The sequence below is a fragment of the Neolamprologus multifasciatus genome, chromosome 18 (assembly GCF_963576455.1).
Source record: "Neolamprologus multifasciatus chromosome 18, fNeoMul1.2, whole genome shotgun sequence".
Taxonomy (NCBI): domain Eukaryota; kingdom Metazoa; phylum Chordata; class Actinopteri; order Cichliformes; family Cichlidae; genus Neolamprologus; species Neolamprologus multifasciatus.
This window is the reverse complement of record NC_140456.1, coordinates 6,575,438-6,584,398: the sequence shown is the minus strand read 5'-3', so window position 1 is coordinate 6,584,398 and position 8,961 is coordinate 6,575,438. Positions and strand designations below refer to the sequence as shown.

At 39.3% G+C, this 8,961-nt stretch overlaps 1 non-coding gene across 1 annotated transcript; it reads left to right on the top strand.

The window, feature by feature from the left end:
- The first annotated feature begins 3,670 nt into the window (after positions 1 to 3,670).
- On the top strand, positions 3,671 to 3,762 carry trnar-ucu (transfer RNA arginine (anticodon UCU)). Its single transcript is given in 2 exon segments — positions 3,671 to 3,707; positions 3,727 to 3,762. It is a non-coding gene; the product is annotated as a tRNA-Arg (tRNA).
- Positions 3,763 to 8,961: the final 5,199 nt, after the last annotated feature.

Below are 8,961 nucleotides of genomic sequence, written 5' to 3'. Positions count from 1 at the left end.
TGAAATGACAGGCAAAGGGGTAAAAAATAGTTTTGCAATAACAAAGGAAGAAGAAAAAATGATGCTATACTTGCAGGTTACATGATTGGCTACATTTGAAATGCTTTCACATTGAAAAAACAAGATTCCCTTATATTTATTCGATATAATTTAAATGCCTCTTTAGATATATGTCATATAAGTTGTATATCACAGATGTCACCCACTTGATTTCATACCACGTTTCAAAGCTTCAAGTTTCTGATTTTAGCCTTTGATATCTTGATTTTTAAACCAGACACTACAAGCAAGTCTAAGGTTAACTTGACTGAGGAACTGAAGGGCACCACACACTCAAACTCATACAATTTACACTAAATGGTAGCATCTTTTACTAAATACACATGATACCATATTAAAAGAGACTTGACGTTCAATTCAGAAACTCATCAGGAAAGCATTTATTAGGGTCATAGGTGAAGTGAGTAAAATATTCTCCATTACTGGATCCTTTTGGACTGGCTTCATGTGTTAAAATGTTTTGGGGGGGTTGTTTGCCTTCTAAAGCCACATTTTTTAAAGGAACTGTTTAAAGGAGGTTTGAGAATCGGTTTTGTGAGATATCGCAAAGAACTAACCTGAACCTTCTCTTCCAAACACAAATGATGTAATCTCAGCTCTCTTCAAGTGTAACAACATCAGTAAAACAATCAGAGTATGTGCTCTGTGATAATGGCAACTTAAGTGAAACAGAATTTCAACAGAGCTTTTCCAGATATGTATTTCTGGGTGAACAAAAGTGCAACAAATTAGATTCTCATATCAGGATTTTATCTGGATGTGACTCTTGGCATGACAAATAAGCCCAATGATTTTAATTAGATGTGTGAACTTTGCTGTTTCTGGCACATTGGTTGCCAACAACTTTTTAAGATTTTGTTGCCAAAGAACTTCTTATTACCTTAACAAATCACATTAACAATATTTTTTTTAGCAGGAAGTGGAATGCAGAATACAGGTAATCAGCCTCAAAAATAGCTTAAAAGTGACCCTTTCTTATATTTTTTTCTCACATTCTGTGATACCAAATTAAATTGCTGGCTGCAAAGATGAACTCTTCCGCATGTAAAAGGACAAAAAAAGAAAAAGTTCCATTACATATTTCTTGTGTCCAGGAACACTTTATGAAGCACACCTGGCCATAGGTGTCCTTCCTCCTCCGCAGTGCTGGATGACATTTGCACTGACAGAAGTGTTTGGTCTGTGGTCTCAGTCTCTCTCGCTCTCTCTCAATACACACACACACACATACACACAAACTACCCACATGGCAACAGAGCCACTCAGTCGCAGCTCTTATCTTTGAAAACTACTCAAGTCTGCACATCGAAAATACCTGCTGCCACTGCCTTTGATTCCCAGGGAAGACAGGCAGACACGTGCGTGTGAGTGAGACAGCCTCAGAGACATGTAGGAATGAGGCGAGTGCCAGTCTGTGCATGATTGCCACAGTGGGGAGTATGTCATCCAGTGTGTGTACAGTTGTTAGAATTGTGCAAGCCGCTGGGACATGTGTATGTGTACACGCGTACATGTACGTGCATGCTTGCGTGTGTGTGTGTGTGTGCGTACCAGATTCGTGACAAGCCAACTGTGACAGGCTCTAATAGCTCTCAAACACATCCGTCTGAACACACTGCTGCTCATTGTGTGTGTTTTCTCTGTTTTATCTCTGGCTCTGTTATCACTGCAAGTCTTCTCCTCCACTGCCAACACCACCGGAGCGAGACAGATTGAGGAGGAAGTTGGCCGGGAAATGGCATCGATGGAAAGTTCTGCTCTGTGGTGAAACTCTGCGCCCAGACCTTTCTGCAAACATAAAGTACCTGCTTTACAGTGTGACAGCAGAATTGAGCTGGCTAATGAATTGAGGAGGTCTGTTACAGCGAAAAAGGCTCATGGCATATACATATATACATATTAGCCTCTCATTTTTATACACTATAAAGATTGTCAACTTACAAACTCAGAGACATAGGCCAAATGTGCAAGTAGCTTATTACAACAGGTAGTTACTTTTCCCTTGCAACAGCATGTAGTGGAGACAGTAATTAGCATAACATAGCATCCATGTAGGAAGGTAGTCAGGGTGGATTAATGAGTTGTTGTCAAAGCATGTTTGCAATTTGTTTCCAGTTTTAAACTGAAAGCCAGCATTTAACCATGACCACTTCTACTAAAAAAAACACAAAGCATTTAACCTAAACCTTGACGTCTAACGTGATTTCAAAAAACATCACCTCATAGCCGTTTGTGGTTGTCAGATTTTACCTTAAACACGAGTCATTCGTCTTAATGGGTTTTCCATCCACTTGCTAGAAATAAGTCTGGGCTCGAGGAGTCAGAATTGGGAAAACTTTTCTGAACTCATAAAGATGCCACAGGGACAATCCAGTGTCTAAATGTCAAACAATCTCAATATATTGGATTCAAAACTTTGAAAAATAGTTATACTGAAGTATACAGCATTGCTTCTTAAAGTTGCCTTAAAAGTATGCATGACTTTTAACAGAGGCAGCGAATACTAAAAGAATCAATACCTTCACTGTCAGAAAAAAAATTTAAAAAAGAAAAGTGGTACTTTATAAGACTTGATAAATTGATAAAAGGAATTTAATCTTACATTTCTTACCTGCAAACTATACAAACAAATATATAAGACATAAAATCTTCACCTTGCAACATACAGAAGCAAAATATATTCAGTTATTCAAATCCTTCATGTCCACCGACACAAATCATATCTATAACAGTTCAATTCCCCTCTTAATTCTCCCACGTGCACATGTCAGTTTTGTCCTGCAGCCGCACATCATTTGTAATTATGTAAAACAGTCCGTTCTCATTGCATGGAGGAAAGCAATTTTTCTATGCAAATGGTTAAATTCCCTGTGAGGGCCGCCAGTGGAAGCATGCTTATAAACGTGCTAATGATGAATGACGGCGGGTGATATTGGGGTCACCGCACGTGCGACACTGATGAAAATGATAAACTAAATGCCAGAAGTGTCCTCACAACGAGTGAACTGGGTAAAAGAGATGGGACATGGTGGCGCATTTATTATCCAATTGGGTGAAGCAATAATGAAGAAAGATCAGAGTGATTTGAATCATTTATTTTTTCTTTCATTTTGAATCATTTTCTCTGACTTTGTTTGAGATAATAGTACAAATCCTACACAGTAAATACACAGAGCGCTGCATGCTGAAATTGTGTGTAAACCAATTGACCTGGACTCATTCACCTTTTAAGATTTACATCAGTAAAAGTTGTCCCAACCCTGAATGTCAGGGTAATGACTTCAGCAGGGGTTCAGCTTAAAGCAGTCTGGTCATGCTTCTCTAACCTCACAAATAATGTTTGTTCAAACTTAATACGATTTATAAAATAATTTTAATTGTGAAAGTGCAGGATTTAATTTTATGGAACCAAATTCATCTTTGTTGTCATTACGGTCCAGTGAATATTCTTTCGCTATTAGTCACATAGTGGTCAGAAAATTAGCATATTTTAGTGCAATGGATATAGCTAGCTGCTTTTTTAAGGCACAGGGATATAAGTTATAGGATTTAGGTTTATTTTCCAATGCAAGGAGCAACAAAAAATGATTGGGGGATGCAAGATATAACAGGCTCTGTGGCGCAATGGATAGCGCATTGGACTTCTAGTGATTCACTTCAGATGTAATTCAAAGGTTGTGGGTTCGAGTCCCACCAGAGTCACTATTTAATTGAGGGACCTACCTGAGGTTCTAGCTATAACACAATTAGGAAAGAAAAGACAACTTTTTTACTCACAGTTTTTCCCTTTGTTTTCTACTCTACCTTTTCTGTTTTGATTACAGAGCGTCCACATAAGATAAGAGATAAGATAAGATAAAACTTTATTAATCCCTCGGGTGGGTTCCTCTGGGAAAATTGGTTTCCAAAAAAACACAGCACCGACAGAAGTTACAGAGTTACAGAATATTATATATATATATATATATATATATATATATATATATATATATATATATATACACACATATATAAATACAAAGACATATATAGATAAAATATACAAAGGGGATAAATAGAATAAATAGTAATAAAAATAAAAATAAAAATACAAGTGAATTGCACATTTCAAGTATGGAGTCTATTGCACCGCTGATTATTAACAAAAAGTATTGCACCAAAGGTAATTGCACAGTGAAGTGAAGAGGCACTACAGCTTAGTTGTTCCCCCCTCCTTTGTCCTCCTGTTTCCCCTCCCTCTCCCCTCCAGAGAGGAGTTAAACAGTCTGATGGCGTGTGGGACAAAGGAGTTTTTAAGTCTGTTGGTTCTTGTCTTTGGGAGAAGCAACCTGTCACTGAACAGACTCTTCTGGTTGTTTATGGCCGTGTGCAGAGGATGCCCAGCATTGTCCATAATGTCCAGCAGTTTCTTTAGTGTCCTTTTCTCTGCCACTGACACCAGAGTGTCCGGCTTCATGCCGACCACAGAGCCAGCCTTCCTGATCAGTTTCTCCAGCCTGGATGAGTCCTTCTTTGCTGTGCTGCTCCCCCAGCACACCACAGCATAGAAAAGTACTCCAGCAACCACCGACTGGTAAAACATCCTCAGGAGCTTCCTGCAGATGTTGAAAGACCTCAGCCTCCTGAGGAAGTACAGTCGGCTTTGGGCTTTTTTGTACAGGTGCTCTGTGTTGCATGACCATTTGTACAGGTGCTCTGTGTTGCATGACCACATACTAATGGATGAACCATTACAGAAACATGAAAAATATTTTGGTAATTACTAATACAGTTACTGTAGCATGAGCCATTGAGTGGTGGTCTAACAAAATAATTTGTTAAGTGTTCAGTTTTGTGACAAGTTAATGCATTAAATTGCACTTTACGCAAGGCTTTAGGGGACAAAATCAAACACAAGCGAAAAGACAGACATTTAACATTGTTACATGCCTGTAGTCTTTTATCATTACATACTGCAAAGGACTGAAGTCTATTGGATTATTCTGCATGTGGATAAAAAACTGCATGTGGATACATTTTATGAGACCAGCTTGAAATTCAGTTTCCTTAAATCATAAAAAAAATACTCAAACTAAGTTTTACATTTATAAGATGGATTAACACTTTTTTTACCCTTGCAAAAGATTTTTGATATCTTCTTACTAATATTACCTTTTTATTAGATTTTCTTAAAGAATTTGTGAAACAATGCTCTGTCCATGGTCTTTCGAAAATATAAGATAATTATGTTCTAGCTCCTGGATATGTTGTGTTTGAGTTCCTTTGAGTTTGCTGTTTATAAGTCTTATTTCTATTATGCGAGTGCCCCTTTCGTATCCAGTCTCTCCCAATCTTGTCTCTGTGTTTTGTTATCCTTTCGGTCTCTCCAGTCTGTCATGTCTCATTGTCTGTTTACGCCCAGTACTATTATCAACTTAGTAGTTTGAGTAGTGTTAGTCTGAGTCTCAGTATTTATTTGTGTGTGTGTTACTTCCTGTTTTATTTTGATACTCTCTCAGTCTTGCATGTTATGTTCAGTTTTGCTTCCCCTGTCATGTCAGTCAGATTCTGCTCAGCTGTGCATCCAGGTGTGTCCACTCTGCCCTAATCTCCTCCTGTGTAAATACCATCTGTGTCTCACTCTGTTCTCTGTCATGTCATCCACTTGAGCTGTGTGTTTTGCTTGCATTGGTTTCCTTGTAGTTTTCAAGCTTCCTAGTTTGTAGTTTTTACCTCGCTAGAGTTTTTATATTTCTTTATTTTTTGTGTTTATAACCTAAAGCAATAAAGTTGCCTTTCTTAGTTTACCCATGTCTCTACCTGGCAATTTGGTCCTGCCTTGCCTGTACATGACAGGAACACTAAATCTTGGTCTCACAGGAAGCCCTGAAACATTGGTCACAGTACCCAGAGGTCAAGTCATCACGGGCAGTTAGAAAAGTTATGTGACCTTTATAAAGGTACTTAACCCCAGTGAGTCAGTGGCAGACGCCTGTTAGTGTGGGCAGCTGCTAGGTGGCAAATTTTACAGCTGTGTTTTTATGCTTGAGATTTATTTTATGTGGCATCAATAAACCCAACGAAAGAAAAAACAGTTAAAACTGTGTTGAAACACCGAAAATGTGTGTGATTGCCATTCGAGGTGAACCGCTGAGAGGAGTCATTCTGTCCACAACATCTCCTATTGATTACTAAACATAAGATATGCAACTGCATCCTGCTCAGAGACTAATGTGCAGACAGGGACAAAATATTTGTGAACTTGAGTAAGCTCGTTCTGAGTTGTTCTTGCAGGAAGAATAAGAGTTGCCCATTAACAGACTGACAGTGTCACTGCCAACATCGGCTCTGTGGTTTTACAAATCTGGTTGATGATTTTGAATAGCGACATGACTGCTCGCTTTGAGCACAGACATGGATCCTCATTCGCTACCAGCAGAATGAATGACAACATTTTTACTTGAGGCGTTGTGGGAACTGATAGCCACAGTGGCATGCTCAGGCATCTTGTTTCGATGTTAAATAAAGTGGTCTACTCAGAGTCTCAACGTATAATGCTGCAGTCTGAGGGGAAAAACCGTCGAGGCAATTATATTTCTGTCCCTGTTTCACTTCTATTGAAAGTTTCCACAGTAATTTATTTGCTGAATAAGTTCCATGACCTGTCAGGCCTCTAAAAACCTGTTTAAATTCCCCATTGTACAATTTCAAATATGCCTATGTGACAAAAGGAAAATAAACATTCATTTTCTCAGTCCTGAAAACGTAATTTTTACAGCAGTAGCAAGAATTGACAAGATGGTAATAAAAAATAATGACAACTTTACAACAACTTTTCAGGGCTTCCTAAACTTCCTGTGCATCAAGGACCAAAATTCAGCAGAAAAAGGAAACGTGCATTAGTTAATTGCAGCACCAATGCATCATCTACTCTAAAATGAGAGTTTATATATTTTTAATAATAGAATTTTTCAGGCTTCTTGTTATTTTTGTATAAACTCCAACGATGACGTAATCAGAACTGTAGAATAAAAAGCACAACTTCTAAACTTTTGACTAGACTAGAATTTTTTCAACTTACCTTTTTTTTAGTATTTAATGCTGTTCAAAACACGGTTAGATCAAACCCAACATCTGTAAAGAACAGACTGTGTTATGCAGAGTTATGCAGACAAACAGCAACATTCAGTATAGCAACATTATCAATGCAGCCTGATTTACTTTCGTCTTGATATAACTAATTATATTTTTCTAAATTATAAAGCAATTTACAAAACATTTTTTTTTATAAAATAGAATAATATTTATTGCCAATCCATCCATTTATCCATTTTTTTCACCCAAAATCAGACTGCATGATGATGGACAAAGCAGTAATTCACGGTATTCCAGACATCCTTCCTGATCCCACATTCTAGTTCCTCTTGGGCATCCTAGGGCATTCCCAGCTTGATGAGATATATATAATGTCTCCAGCAAGTTCTGGGTCTGCCCAGTGATCTCCTCCCAGCTGGATGTGCTTGGAAAACCTCCAAAGAGATGCACGCAAGAAGCATCCTGATTAGACGCCTGAACCACCTCAGTTGACTCCTGGAGCATCACAATGAAGCAGCGGCTTTGCTCTTAGCACCATCCAGGAGTCTGAGGCCCAGGCCACCATTCACAATTAACCAGATTGCATAAGTCTAACTGAAAAAATGATGGTTTAAAGGTTTTTGATTCTTCCTTGTTGAAAAATTGCTACCTAATTACAGAGGAGGGGTTAGCATCCCTCTGATCCTGGGAAATAGCCACTGGTATAGTCTTCAAGGCTAAATCGGTTCCAGGTGAGGGGACAGACTAAGAAAAAAATCTCTCAATAATTCACAATTCACAGTTTGAGAACCTTGCTGGGTAGCAGGAAGAAATAACCTCCACTGCCATGTAGACCCATGGGTTGGATACTATGCAGCCTGGGTGGCAGCCAAAAGCAGGGGTCTTGAAGTGCCGGTGTCTTTAACAAACTAAGCTTTTAAACACATCTGCATAGAGGGAAGAAAATGGCACAAGATGGAGTAGTTTATATAGACACTCTGCAACACTTGTCAGTCACACTGGTTGCTTCTGTGACTGGTCAGGATGTGTGTTGATTTGAACTCTGTACTATCTCCTTTCCTTTTCATAAAGGACGGTTCAGTGTATCCCGTGTGGTAATGCAGGAACCAATGAAGTATCTTTCCTTTGTATTTGGAGAATTCGAACAGCTCTTACTGTGCCACGGACACACCGTGATGATGATTTCACTCACTCATTCCTAAGCAAAACTGACTTTTCAAAATGCAATGAAGGCGATGCATAAAGGTGGAGACACAGTGGATTTGAACTGACAGGACAAATGATGAAAAATGCCATAAACCAAACCATCATAAGCAATGCTGCAGCACAACAAGCATGTGCTGTTCGGGGCTGTATGATGGAGGCAATAGCTGGCTCATCTATCTCACATCAAGTCCCCCCATTATCAGTTTTCTTATCTGACTGGTTGTGAGGAGCCGGAGTCTAACTCTGATGATATCGACTGAGAGGTTGCCAGTTTGTCACAGACAGACAAGTAGTCGTTCTCTAACATTAACACGTATAGTGAATTCATAATCACCAGTCAACCCAACTGGGGTTTCTTTTGGATCTATAGAGCTGGCAGTACATGAATGGAGGTCTCAGGATAATTATGGCATTATTCAGGGCGACCGTGGCTCAGGGGGTTGGGAAGTGTATCTGTAACTGGAAGGTCGCCGGTTCGATCCCTGGGCTCTCTGTCCTGGTCGTTGTGTCCTTGGGCAAGACACTTCACCTAACGCCTACTGGTGTTGGCCAGAGGGGCCGATGGCGCGATATGGCAGCCTCGCTTCTGTCAGTCTGCCCCAGGGCAGCTGTGGCTACAAC